Source organism: Tiliqua scincoides, chromosome 3 (genome assembly GCF_035046505.1).
Source record: "Tiliqua scincoides isolate rTilSci1 chromosome 3, rTilSci1.hap2, whole genome shotgun sequence".
NCBI lineage: Eukaryota > Metazoa > Chordata > Lepidosauria > Squamata > Scincidae > Tiliqua > Tiliqua scincoides.
Genome location: NC_089823.1, coordinates 82,618,872 through 82,633,428, shown reverse-complemented (window position 1 = coordinate 82,633,428; position 14,557 = coordinate 82,618,872).

The following is a 14,557-nucleotide window of genomic DNA, read 5'->3' as shown; positions in this document are numbered from 1 at the left end:
CAACCATTCCATTCTAAAAGTAATTCTAGAAGAACCATTTTGTATATCAAGCTCCATCCCATCATATTCAGGAAGTTCTTCCATTAAACTACAAATGACATTGCTCATCTACAAAAAAGGGTGGCTTTCCTAATATCATTAAAAAAAAACTTTGCTTTCTCATTACAGCATTTTTACTGCAGTTAAGGGAATCCCAGTTTGCCATGAAATATATAGTTCTATTATGGGGCTGCCTTATGTATGTATTCAAGATGCATCTATTCTTCCCATCTTCTTTCTTCTTATGTCTCACTTGTTAGCCCAAACTTGTAACAGACAAGGACTTGACTGTTTTAAAATCTCTTTAAAGCACTTTGCTCGTTTTAAGTAGCATACAAGTAAATAAATAATACTAATAATACAGAGGATTTGACTAGGATATAACATTTTTTCCTCTGCCTCATGCTTTTTCTGAGAAAGTTCCAGTGTATCCTTCTCTAGAGAATCAGTCTCTTTGCGAATACAAAATGCAAAAGATTTATGTTGTCATCTGCAACATTTATAAATGCAAAAGTTGAGCAGACTGGAAAAAAAATATCATGCAGACAGGAATTATGGGTCCCCAAGCAACACATGTTCCGACCAGATATCTTCAGTGCTGTCCAGAACCTCTTAGCAATGTTTTCCAGAAAACACCAAACTCAAGACTGTTTCCTTCACCTCTCTCCAAATCTCAAACTCAAAGTTATAAGCATTTTAGTGGGGATAGGAATCATTTCCGAAAGGTGAATCACTATGCAAATTACTCTGGCAGAGCACAAAGGAAGTCTGCCAAAAAGAAAAAAATGGAGTGGTGGCATACGTGTACTACAAGCCCTTGTACACACCTAAAAGGATTTGGAAGATTGCAATCCGTATATTTGAAAAGTTAAAAACAAAACACAGGTAGAGTTGCTATCTAATGTTTTCAGAATCAGTCTATTATACTCTAAACAGATTCTGTTAATAGATGAATAGATTGAGACTCTGCACCATCAAATAAATACAGGTTGAGACTAATTATTCGTGTACGTTCAGTTCCAAGCACTCACGTGGATGGCAAAAAACGCACTATAGCAAATCAATTTAAAAAACAAAGTTTCTTTGCTCCAGTGATTTAAAAATAGCCTTGATGACCTTTTGACTCTAAGATAAGAGTCATTAAGAAGACAATCCATCAATCAGTCCTCCTCCAAGAGCTTACACTCAACCCCTCCCTTCACCAATGCAAAGTGATCAACTTTCTTTCAAAGTGATCAACTTGCTTAGGGGGAAGGGAGGGGTCTGCTGGAGAGAGATGGATTGTCAGCCAGCTGCCCCCTCCCCTCTCATTAAGGAAGCTATTGTTAAAGGACTGTTCAGTTTTTTAAATGGATTTTAAAGGGGTGCATTTTTCCCCTTCTCCAGGGATCAGCAAATTCCCTATCATTTGCAGTGGCCATTTGTGTTGAGTCAAATCCATATATAAAAAAATCAATGTATAAATAGGCTGGACCTGTACTTGCCAAACAGAGATTGGGCTGCCACACTGTTGGAACATGCATTCCGCTAGTGCTAGTGCTGGCTGCTGTAAAGTAGCTGTAAAGCAGTCTCCAGCAGCATGTGCTACCAGAACCAGTGGGAAGGCCAGAGCCTTCCTGTGTGCGTCAGTGGATCAACTCAGGTCCCAATCCTGTCCAATTTTCCAGTGCCGGTGCTGCTGTGCCAATGGGGCATGCATGGCTTCCTGTGGTGGGGAGGCAGGCACAGAGGCCTCCTCAAGGTAAGGGAATGTTTGTTCCGTTATCTCAGAGCTGAATTGTGGTTTCAGCAGTGCTGGAAAATTGGATAGGACTGGGCCCTCAACCAGTGTGGACCCTGCCCAATGGTCACACACATATATGTGTATGTGCACATAATATAAAATAAAAGTCATAACAAATAAGTGCTTAAAGGTGCCAATTTTATTTTCATTAGACTTACACTTCTGCAGGGGAAATAATTGTAAATTGTCACTTTTTATGTATAACTTATCAAGAAAAGCAACTTTTTTTTGGCCATAAAGCACATCAGATGATGAAATGCCTGGAGATCTTCAAGCAGAGGCTTCTTTCCCCAAGGAGACCTCCAGCAGCCAAAATTCCTCCATGGAATGCAGCAGAAGCCATGCCAGTGCCACTGCATCACCATGTAGGGAGTTGGATAGGGTTGGGCCATAAGGCTTCTAACACTTTTCTAGGAGTAAGCCCCACTGAATGCAGTGGGACCTCTGAGTAGACATGCATATGATTGTGCTGTAAGAATTGTAAGGAGCCCAGTTGTCCTGTTCAAAACCACCAACACCAAGACGAGGAAGTTTGGGGCTCAGATCATCCTTCATTCCTCAGAGTTTATTTATTATTACTGTATTGATATACTGCTTTTCTAAATGGACTCAAGGTGGTTTGCATAGGGAACATAAATCCAATTTTAAATAAGTATTATTGCAAGAGACAATCTCACAGAACTTCCATAGTGCAGTTGTCATCCTGGCTGCTGGCTCTTGCACTTCCAAGCTCTTGCAGGCAGCTGCAAACCAAGCTTCAGACCTCAGACCAAGCTCGGGGGTAAGGTGCTATCTGTCTTTCAGCCAGCTGACTCCACATTCCACTCCTCCCCACAGACATGCCAACGGCCTCAGTGTCCCATCCAAGCAACTGATCCTGCTTAGCTTTTTCAGGCCACAGCTCAGCCTCCAGACCACATTCTCCTGTCTGAGTTCTCTTCCCAAAGTTGCTTTCATCCCTTGGCTATGAAACAGTCAGTGAATTGTCTTCCCTATCCCACTAGAGTTTCCTTGTGAGATCATTACCACCAGGTTTGTTGGTGTTAGCAAGCTTACTCTGAGCCTCTCTAGGGTCCTGTTGCATGCCTTTGTCATGCTGATGAATGAAAGATGAGAGCCAGTTGACAACTGCCCCTCTTGGGGTCTGATGGAGTGCTAGCTCACCACAACTATTTGTTACAATATATTTATCATTCTGGTTTTGTTGTTGGTACCATTGTGCCACCAGTGCAGATGGCTTTGTCTGGAGTAAGCAGTTTTGCACTCTCCTAATCATACAATTCTTAACATCTTTTTAATTCAGTCAACCGCCTAGGGAAAATCAGAGGTCCAGGAAATATTTGCAGACTTGCGATAATGCCAGCCTCAGCAACCTCCTGACTGCGTCACAAATTATGTAGACAGGACCCAGTTTGCTTTGCTATCCAATGATTTATTTCCCGAGAAAGACTTTGCTTTGGAATCAAGAACTGGGGAAAGAACAGCACAAGAGACGCTCACCAACGGATGTGCGTTTATAAATTATTTTCAGTGTTTTGCCTGTTCACAAGTGGTGAGGCTGCGTGGGAGAATATAGTTCTATATGCACACCTGTCTTCAAACCAAAACACAGCTGCTTGGTCTAATTTGGTCTAGCTTTGCAGTGTCCAATTAATGTGTGTGTTTTTCAGAAGAAGTGCCGCCATGAAAATTACACCTTCTCAATAAGCACTTTGTTCCCTGTGTCATTGCTTTCTTTGGCTCAGATTCTGACAGCTCCAGACAGGTTGAAACCACCTTAGCATCACAAATACCACAGTGGTGTAATTTGCTTAGAGAAATTCCTGGTGCAAATGTGAACATGAGCAAGAATTAACGTTGGCGGCATGACAGGTGAAACATTTTTAGGGGATGACAATCCAATTTTACCCTTAAGTAACCCCACTGACATTCAGGGTTGCAGTCTTGGAGTTGCATTACATACTGCGCTAATGAAAGGATGTTTTGTAACTTTGGATAAATTCGGGCAACTGTCACGATGACCAACTTGGTGGCATTCACACAGAGAGATTGGGGGAGGCACAGGGTAAGTATAGAGATCCTTGATTCATTGCAGACATGTGGTGAAATAAGTCTCACCACAGCCATGAAACCTGAAGTGATTTCAGATCTCACAAATCTCTCATACATCCAAGTGTCAATTGCTGTCATCTAATATGGGAAGTTGTGGCAAAGCTGCCTCTTATATGCACATAAGTTTGTACTGTAACAGGGACGGGAATATAAGCAAACAAGGATCCCTAAACTCTGTTCCCCTCTCTCCATGTACCAGTCGGCACCCAGAACAGCAAGTATTAGACTGCTTGGTTTCCTTTTCAGGTTTCTGTTTTTTCTCCCCTCTCCCATGCCTTCTTCCCTCTGAGCACAAAAACCACAGCTCAGCCCCCCCCCCCCCGCAGAGCTGCCTTCCAAGAAACCTTCCCTGGAGAAGCAGTCTTTGCTCCCTTGCCTTGCTTCCATCCCTGAAACTGGCTAATGCCTGAGGGCCCAATCCTATCCAGTTTTCCAGTGCCGGTGCAGCTGTGCCAATGGGACATGCACTGCATCCTGTGGTGGGGAGGCAGTCACAGAGGCCTTCTTAAGGTATGGGAACATTTGTTCCCTTATCTTGGGGCTGCATTGCAGCTACACCAAGTGCTGGAAAGTTGGATAGGATTGGGTCCAAAAGTCTTACCCCTACCCATTGGCGCTAATGTAGCAGTGCCATGAAGCCCCACGCTGCATCCAACAGTGGGATGGCAATCAGAAAACCTCCTTGAGGTAAGTCCCGAATGTCCTAAGGGTCCTCTCAGATCTTTCCCCAGCTCTGAGAAAAAAAGGGAATAGATCAGGTAAAGGGATGGAAATAAGATCCTGCCATAGTGCCACCAGCATCCAATCCCTCCCCTAATCTGTCTCTGCCTACCCCCTCATCTGCTCTGAGACTCCCCTAGACCAGCCTGCCATCCTGATACGCCCTGAAACTCCCTCTGCCTACCCCCTCCCCATTTCTAGCATGCCTACCCCAGTATCTTACTGGGGCCAGCAGAACTCCAGCGGTCACTGCCAAGTACAGCTCACCCCTTGCCATTTGCAGCAGCAGCCCAGCAGCACGTAACAGCACATAGCATTTCATGACATTGTAAAGCATGGTGTGCTGCCAGAACACGAGTTCCAGCATCGTGCGCAGCCTATAGAGTTGGGCTGTAAGACTACTGCCTAGCTCCTTCTGCTTATCAAAATCTCTTATCACTGCCACGTGTTTGAAATTGATCCTTTAAACCCAGAGATCTAAACCAGATTACCCTGATCCTTACCCTGATGACACACAAACCCTGGAGCCTGTTTCCCTGCTGGGTTCTCTCCCTAATTTCCCTCAATGCCAGTGTCTCGTCATAAATGTCCTATTCCCTCTCTTTGCTACCCATTTACACATCTATCCTCCTTCCCAGGATATCCCCTTTTTCTTGCTCTGCCAAGCAACCACTATCATTTAGGGCTTAGCTCTGGGTGTGTGAACCACACTGCATATTTTCTAATTCCCCCTTTCTTTTTTATCTGCCCAGTAAATGGTATTGTGTTGTGTAAGGCATACCACAATACAGGTATATTTCTCTCTCTCTAATTCTTCTTAAATGCCAATCCATTGAGGTGTGTCATTAGCCTTTCTGCCAAGGTCCTGTTCACATGTTCAAATCCCCAATGTGTGCATGTTATATGTCTCTCAGAGCATGGCCACTAACATCATACTTAAAGTCTCAGGTGTGGAAAAAGTGAAATCAAATACAAAAAAGCCAATATGCTACCAAATGAAAAACAATGTCACACATAATTCATGACATTTCAAATTCATTTCATACCTCTTGCAGGAAACTCAGGAAGTGTACATTTTCGTAAATAAACTTTTCTGACCTTTAACAGAATCTATATAAGAGCTATTAAAATTAATGGTATTACACCAGATAAGCTATTTCAGGATTGTGACCTCAGCAGGAACTCAAATGTTTGAAATGATATTGCATAATTTCAGAATGTTCTGATCTAGCCAGATGTCACCTATGCAATTCTACACAATAACAAAGTTTATCATAAAAATGAATTTAAAAGCTATGCTTTAAAATTCCAGCCCACCTTCCTTATGTTTCTGCTCCTCATTAATGTTTATATGAATATGCAGTTCTGTCTTACTAATGAGCTGAAAATGTTCAAAACAGGAAGCTTGTTTTTAGTGTAATTACACATTTTTAGCTTATATGTTGTGACATTCCTCAGACACCCAGAACAGACCCCTCTGGTTCTTCCAAACTGAATAACAGAACTTGACCCTGAGTGACCCAGAAACCTCAAAAAGCCCTTTGATGTCTCTCAAATGGTGTCTCCAGGCCTGTTTCCCCAGGTCTAGCAAGGAGCACATACCTCGCAACCTATGAGATTCATGGCCCAATTCTAAGGGTGCATGCTCCATCAGCATAACCCAATTTGCAACTGTCGCAAATGTGACTTTTCTGGAGAGTGTGTCTTAGCCACTACAGGAAGTGGCTATCTATCAGCCCCACTATCACGACCACCATAGCATGCAACACAGCCCATTTTGGCGTGGCTTCACACTATGGCAGGGACAAGCATAGGGCTGTAAATATCTTTTACGAATTAAAATAGTTCACTTTATGATGGTTTTGCATAGAAGCATCAGCAAAAATGCATTTGCTCCCTGGCACACCTAGACTGGGTAGATGATGTATGTATTTTGGGCGGAGGTAAGGTTTGGTGATGTGGTTCTTTGGCAGGAGGCTGGGCTGGATGGCCTTTCGGCAATTTCTAACTCTACAGCTATGATTCTCTAAGAAATATAGCCTATATTTTAGATCAGGGGAAGAGTACATGTGCTGACGTTAAAGTTGTGCTAAACTGTACTTCTGTATTGGAAGCAGTTACTATAGCATCTTTTACTGGGAGAAAACCCCAAAATATACAGAAAACACAGAAAACCCCAAAATATACAGCACTATGACAACATCTTTAAAACAAACTAGGATATCGGAATAAAGGCGCCTCAGGGTTGCTAAACAGGATTCTTCACTACATTACGCCACTGTGTAAATTTTATCCTTAATAAGACATCTATGATTTAATATGCAACCTGAGAATTCTTTGTTTATTCCCCCCAAGTGTTAAGATATATTGATTGTCCCAGTGATCACACTGTTGGCTGAGTCCAAGTTGTGTTTGAGCATGCAGTTTGTTCCATACCTCTCGGAGCCAGCAAGACCTGTGGCATTTAACCAAAAGACATAGTAGCAGATGCATAACATGACTCATGTTTTTTGTTGGTGAAATTCCTCATCCTCATTAGAAGCCAATTTCTGGAAACCTATAAATTAGATATTTCTATCAGCGGTTGCTCATGATCATTAGTCAAATTAACTATGTGGCTGATATAACTCTGTACATCTGCAGTTAGGATTACAAGCTGAAACTTGCAAATTACTGAAGGGGTTTTGGCAAAGAGAAAGAGATGGTTCTGCAGTCTACTGGACTGCAGCTGGGCTAGAATTGGCAGCCGCTATTCCTAGTTACTGCTCACCAGCTTGGATTGTGCAGCTTGGGCAGGAGGTCTGGTCTAGAGGGTAGCGCCTCCGTTTGCCTGAAGATAACATCCGCAGGTCGCCAGTTCAAGGCCACCGGCAGCATGCGACCTTGAAGCAGCTGACAAGCTGAGCTGAGTTATTCCATCTGCTCTGAGCATGGGAGGATGGAGGCCAGAATGTTGCGACCAGATCAGAAAGAAACATCTGAATGTTGTGGTTTCTTGAAAGATAGAACCTTCTTTCAAATTGTAAAAATCCCTACAGGGATTTAATTAGCCTGCCTATGTAAACCGCCTTGAATAAAGTCCGAGGAGAAATCTGAGGACCAAGAGAGTCGGTATAGAAATACCATTATTATTATTATTATTATTATTATTATTATTATTATTATTATTGTAAGTTGCCTCTGCCTTACTCATGAGCTAGCCTTAATGGCCTTTGTTCTGATCCAGCGGGGCTCTTCTCAAGCAGTGGATATCACTTCAGATAGCAGACCAAGGGAGGTGATGGGCAGACACACGGTACAAGACAGCAACCACCAACTTGTTGCCTGGCCTAGCCTGCTACCTGAGGCAAGGATTTCAACCAACCAGTCTCCAGAAAGGGCTTTGAAAACTCTTGTCTGAAACCCTGGCGAGTGACTACTAGTCAATTAATGCTGAGCTAAGCAAGCTAGACCAATGGTCTGATAACAGAACATTCATAAGCTGATATGGCAAAATTCAACGTTCTGCAAGTGCCCTTTCAGCAATGCAATGAAGATTCTGTGTGACCAAAAATACGTTTTTTGATCCATTTGGCTTTCATTATTTTTGACAAAGTTCTCACATTACACATAATTCTGCAGCTTTGCACAAATAGACTTACCATGTTTCAGAGCTCAGAGAAAGAAGTGAGCTGCAATGGTTAAACTGGATGGCAACAAAGCACACCAGTTTGTGTAGGAAAGCTGTGCAGTCAACATTTTTTTGTTGGAAATTTTTTAAAGATGACAGCAGGAAGATGGATGGGTTGGGTTACTGCAAGTGGAAAGGAAGGTTGAAGCAGAGTCAAACCAAGGTCAAAGTTCTTGACAGAAGTGGCACATGTGACTGAAAGGGAGATTAGGCAAGGATGGTTGGCCTGTTTTAAACATTATCTTGCATGCATTTTGCAAGCTGCAGCTGCATCACTGTGTTTTGATGTGGAAAAAGAAAAACCAATATAACATAAGAGAGATTAAATTCTTGAACTTTCTGTTAAAAGACAAACAAAACAATGCATAAGTATTTAGGGCACAATCCTAACCAGGTCTACTCAGAAGTAAGTGCTATTTTGTTCAGTGGGGCTTACTCTCAGGAAATTGTGGTTAGGATTGCAGCCTTAATGAATATAGAACTACATTCCCTTTCTCACAAAAAGTTACATCAGATGACTTTCATTTAAAAAGGGGTGAGGTCAAAGAAGATAAATGCTGCTGTGTTTATTGTAGATGTGTTTTTTTTTAATTTCTTGTGTGTGCACATTGTAACTGAGCATCATGTGCTTGTGCTGTGACAGCAAATGTTATCAATGAGTGATGAATATAAAATGGATAAAGTGATATTTTCCCAGGCTGATTCCTGATAATTTAAAAAAAAATCCAGACTTTCTGGACAACAGTATTCAGAGATAGAATTCAAAGAGTAAGAATGGGCAAATAAGAATTCACAGATGATTTTGTTGTTTCAGCCTCAGCTCAACCATCTCCCCCTTTTTGACACCCTAGATTGAACGCTTGCTGAAAATGTAATGGTTCTGATCTCATGCTGAATGTCTTCACATGAAGACTGATTCACAGCATCAAAGATGAATTCTAGCTGTGCAGCCTGTTCAATGCTCAAGTGGCTGTGATGCCAAGGAGCATTTGATTAATCAGTTATACAGTCAGATTGGTTTTCTTGCCTGTGGTGAGACATATTGCAGAGCTTACTCATCTCAATGTCAACTGGAAAATCAGTCACATGACAGACTAAACAGCTGCTTGGCCCACCTCTTAGAGCCAAGCTCAGGAGGCCTCTGGATAAGAAGGCCATGTAAGAGGAATAGGGAAACCATTTCAATTTTAAGGACTGAAGTCCTATTCAGGAAAATTGTGTGTATGAACACTGTCCATGATTAACAGCATTAACAAGAGCATGTTAAGAGTCATGCCTCCATCCTGCCACACTTGTAATCCTGTCCCCTCTGTCCACAGGGAGAAGATCTTGACATGGCCAATGTTCCAATTGCATTGCTACATTAACATGGTCACACTGCAAGATCATGTCAACATGCCATGAATGGAATTAATTATTATACAGTATAAGACAATGATCACCCAAAGAAAGCCTGTAACCTTTAATCACTTTAGTCAGTATATTAGTTAACTGAGCAATCCTCTGTGTGTTTATTCAAAGTAATTCCCATAGCAGTCAATAAGACTTACACCTAGATATAGAATTGGAGCCATAGTTTGCTATTCACAACAGTGGACAAGTTTCTTGAATAAATTTGCAGAAGACTGAGCTTCACAGCTCTAGCTGATCAATAAGTAGGAACAATTTTAATTGTTGAGGCTGCCCCTGTTTATTTGAGCAAATATTTTAGAACCTGCTATGTTACTGTGATTGGAATGAAAGAAAAAGAATTAAAGATGAACATTTCTTCTAATAATGTGTTTTTTCTTGATTAAATTGCAAGCATCTCACTTGTCCATCAATATCTGAAAGTTATTTATTGTGCACCAAATTGCTAGTTTTACAGGTATGTAAATTTAGGCATATGTTTAATCAACAAAAATTTATTTAATTGGTTTTTAGCCTTCCTTGCAATACACACACTGTGGTTTGCTATCGATCTTTATTATACTGGGAAACCAAAGTTTGTGGGGAAAATAAAAGTTATGTAGTGTTTTATCAGCATCGTGACAATTATTATCATCTCATCAAAATCTGGCATAAGAAACTGGGAATTCAAAGTCCTTTGAATAAAAAAAGAATAACTTCCTTGGTTGCAGTCAGGGCCTAAGAGAGGGGGGTAAAGGGGATAATTTGTACCCGGGGCCAGGATTCAAAGGGGGGCCCAGGAGGCAAAGGATGGCGCCCAGAAATTTCCTGGGATGTTATGTTTTCCTATCTACTCAGACTGGGGACACTACCATGACTGGGGATGCTGGGCACACTACTGATGCTACATGGGTTGGTAGACCTGGGCTCCAAAGACATTTCTAGCTGCCTCTACCCTCCCCCCCACCATTTTGCCCCTCCCTGCCCCTATTCAGCTTGCCCATCACCACCCTCCCCCGCTCTGTTTCACCCCTCCCCCTTTGCAAAGGGACCCAAAGAAACTTTGTACCCCCTGATAAAATTCCTTTCAGAGGTCCTGGTTGCAGTAGGGGGTGCAAAGCACTAAGTTTTGCAGGGAGCCCCACTGCGGTGTGCAAGCGGCCGCTCCCCTTGGAGCCATTCTGGGTTGGGCTGCTTCCCTCCCCCACCCCAGAATGACTCCAAAGGGGAAGGACTGTTGCACACCATGGTAAAGATCCCTGCAAAACTTAGTGCTTTGCACCCCCTCTAGCTATGCCACTATTTGGTTGCTTTCTATAAGTTCAAGATCATTTTCAAGTTCTTTTCCATTTTCCCCCCATGAACAATTGAAGAACACTCAGCATGGTTACTCAGCTAGTCTCTTTCAAAGGCTTATGTTAGCAGTTTGTAAGCAAGCAGGCATCCCATTTCCTCACTAGTCCTTTCGAGCACTGGGTTCCTTTAACAGGAAGATCTATGCCATAACAATTCTCAGCCCAGGGGGAAAGGTGACCTTATGTAAAAATGTAAATGTCAAATTCTGGCAACAGTTTTCTTTTTAAAGGCCTCAGAGGGAGTTATGAGCACTATTTCATGTATAGAGGCTGAAACTAGGCTGGCAGCGGCAGCCTTTTTAGCCTATGACTAAAGGTGACATTGAAGTAGTAGTTCTGGTTCCCATCTCTCACTTCAAGACAGTTCTGTCTGACTTTTATTTTCTCCAAGGAGGGATACTCATGGGGGAATACGCAAGGAACATTATATCAGTGTGGAAAGTCCCACATGGGTTTTGCAAAGATCCACCTGAAAGCTGAAGAAAGACATGCATTTTAATGTATAGTGGATGTGACCTGAACATTCACTGGCTGCATTCCAAGGCATTGGTTTTCAGAACAGAATATGTGTGTTCCAACCACTCCTGCAAGACTTGGGATGTATGCTGTCTTCACATAAATCTAATCACTTGTAATTCCTGTCCCATTCCATGTTGTGAATAGACTTTTCACAGCATAATCCTAGGTGCATCTACTCAGAAGTCCCATTGTGTTCAGTGAGGTTTAGTCCCAGCGAGGGAGCAATGCTCTCCTGTGTTTAGGATAAGCCTTAGCTTTATGTATCCCATTCCTCTCTGCCTCTACTTTGAAGAAAGTCACTGATTTCAATGGAACTGACTAACAAGTAATGACCTGTTCAGGTATTGGACAGCATGGATGTGATCCATGTATTGGCAGTGAGTGAGAGCTCACCAACAAGCCATGCCAGCAGGTGCTTGAAACCCCTACCCTCCCTGTGGAACGAACTTATCTAAAGTGATAAACACTCTCCCTGTACAAAGCAGAAGTGTGTGGGGGGGGGGGGGAAATGGGTCAGCAGTTCAACTGGGGGAGTATGCTGGCATGATGCTGGCATGATGCTGTATGAATCAGTATGCCAGTATGCTGGCAGTATGCTGGCATGATCTCATTGCCCTACCACACATTCTTTCTGTAACATCTGAATAGGGCCTAAATATGCCAAGGATTGTATCTAAAGTGTAACAATATGGGACAAAGCCTGACTCTTATGTAATCGTGGAGATATGGGCCTAGTTTGAACAATTTCATCTGAGCCAGTACATCCTAAGTAATGAAGGAGCTGCATGAGGCCAGATCCAGTGGGGCTGTTCTTATGAGCACATCCCACTTTCTCTCCTAGCATATCATTCCTTTTCTTGTAACAGAGGGGTTGTCCAAATCTCCCTCCCATGAATGAATGAAGGAGGTTTCAGATGAAACAGCTCACCAGATTCATTATTCAAAGAGTAATTATTCAAAGAATAAGGGAGGTGTGCCAGGAAGGGCTGGGATGGATACAGCCCTAATTGCATGCTAGACTGCAGCTTGTACAGTATAACTGCCATCAGAAACACTTTCCACTGCCAAGGCCACTTCCAGTTTTGATGCCTTAAAGATATACTTTGAGACTGTTTGGGGTCATGTGTGCTAATGTAATAAAGAGAGGCAATGAAAATATCAGATATGGTCTTTTCTTCTAACAACATAGCCACTTTTGTGTCTTAAATTGGAAGTAACTCACAGTTCAATCCTTTGGTTTTCACTTCCATAGTAAGCAGTAGAATCAAAAGAAGTTGCGCTGCTTGCTATGGGGGGGAGAGCAGATCGGAAGACTTGGAAGAGGCAAAGGAAAATATTTTCCCTTAGCTCCCTGTAAGCCTCCTAATCTCCAATGGGTATCCTCGAACCTGCTCCAGCTCTTTAATGGGCGCAAGTCTAAGGAGAGAGATGGAGTTTGTCATTATGCCCTGTTAAACCCCTTTATACCCTCCCCCCATTCCACCCACCATGCCAGCTCACCTCTGTTGGTGGGCTTTCTGTGCCTTGCCACTATGTGCGGGGCCTCTATGTCACCTCTGGTGGTTACATGCACTTCTAGATCACTGTGCACAATGGTGGAAAGTGCATCCCACTGCCGGAATGCTAGTTCCACATGTTAGGGTTGGGTCCCTGTTTACAAAAAGCAACCTCTGTCAAGGTTTTGGCCATATGCAAATCTAAATTTAATGAACAAATATTTTAATTGGTTGAACAATTATTAATAAACGAAAAATGCTCTCTTTAGTTGATAGTCATGCGTGTAACATATCTAGCTTCTCGAGTGCTTTATTTATAGCCCAAGAGGAAACTTCACTTATCAAGAATGCTACAACAAACACCTGATGTGTGCATTTTATCTTCAAGAGCGCTTCTTATCTACCACCATGCTGTCAAGAAATGCAATTCACTTTGCTACATTTTGCATAATGACACCACTTTTATCCCAATTGCAAGCCATTTTGAAGCACTTCTACAATATAAGCAAAATAACCACACATGAGAGCTTGATCATTAAAATGATGTTGCTTCACAAACTTCTCACATCACATCACACACATCAGTCAGTCGATTCAGGTTCTTTCCCATTTTCCATGGTGGCCCAGCTCAGTCATTCTTTACAATTTTCTATTTTAAGACTGTTAAATAAAACAAAATCAGAATAAGTTCAGACCTAGGACAAGTGATCATGGCATTATCTAAGCTGTACAGCTATCTGTAACTTGATGTGGTTCTTATTTTTGATTGTATGATGTTTATAATCAGGCTCTTGTTTGTCCCAGAGCCTCTTGCCATGTCCAGCTTTATTAAGGGCCCAATCCTATCCAACTTTCCAGCTCTGGTGAAACCACAAGGCAGTCCCTTAGTAAGGGAAAAAATGTTCCCAAACCTTGAGAAGGCCCCAGTGACTCCCCATCCACCACAGGATAAAGTGCATGCCCCATTGGCATGGCTACACTGGCACTGGAAAATTGGATAGGATTGGGCCCTAAGTTGTCCACAAATTAGAGCAGTTCAAAGTTTTGGTAAGTGTGCCATAGATCAAGTGCCATAAGGAGCCCAGGTGAGGTCAACCAGGTTCTGGCACCAACTCCTGCACTCTGCTCGTGTTCTGCTTCCACTGCAGATTTAGATTAAGTAGTGAACTTTGAGGATGCTATCTAAGTTGAAACACTGGCTGACTCTAAAAGCTAATTCCGGTCCATCAGGAAGTAGGAAATTCCAGCCACAGAGCTCGCTCCTCATTCTGAGCAACTGGGGTAAGGACACTGCCTAAACTCCTGCTTCCTTCCCTGGATTACTGCCCAGAATCTTGAACCCTGACTGGATTTAACCACATACCTATCTCAGACCCCCTCTGACCCATGTTTGCTGTCTGGAGTTGAATGTGTACCTGCTTCTGGTCATCTTGATTGTATATCTTCACACTGGATCTTCACCCATGTCTATTAT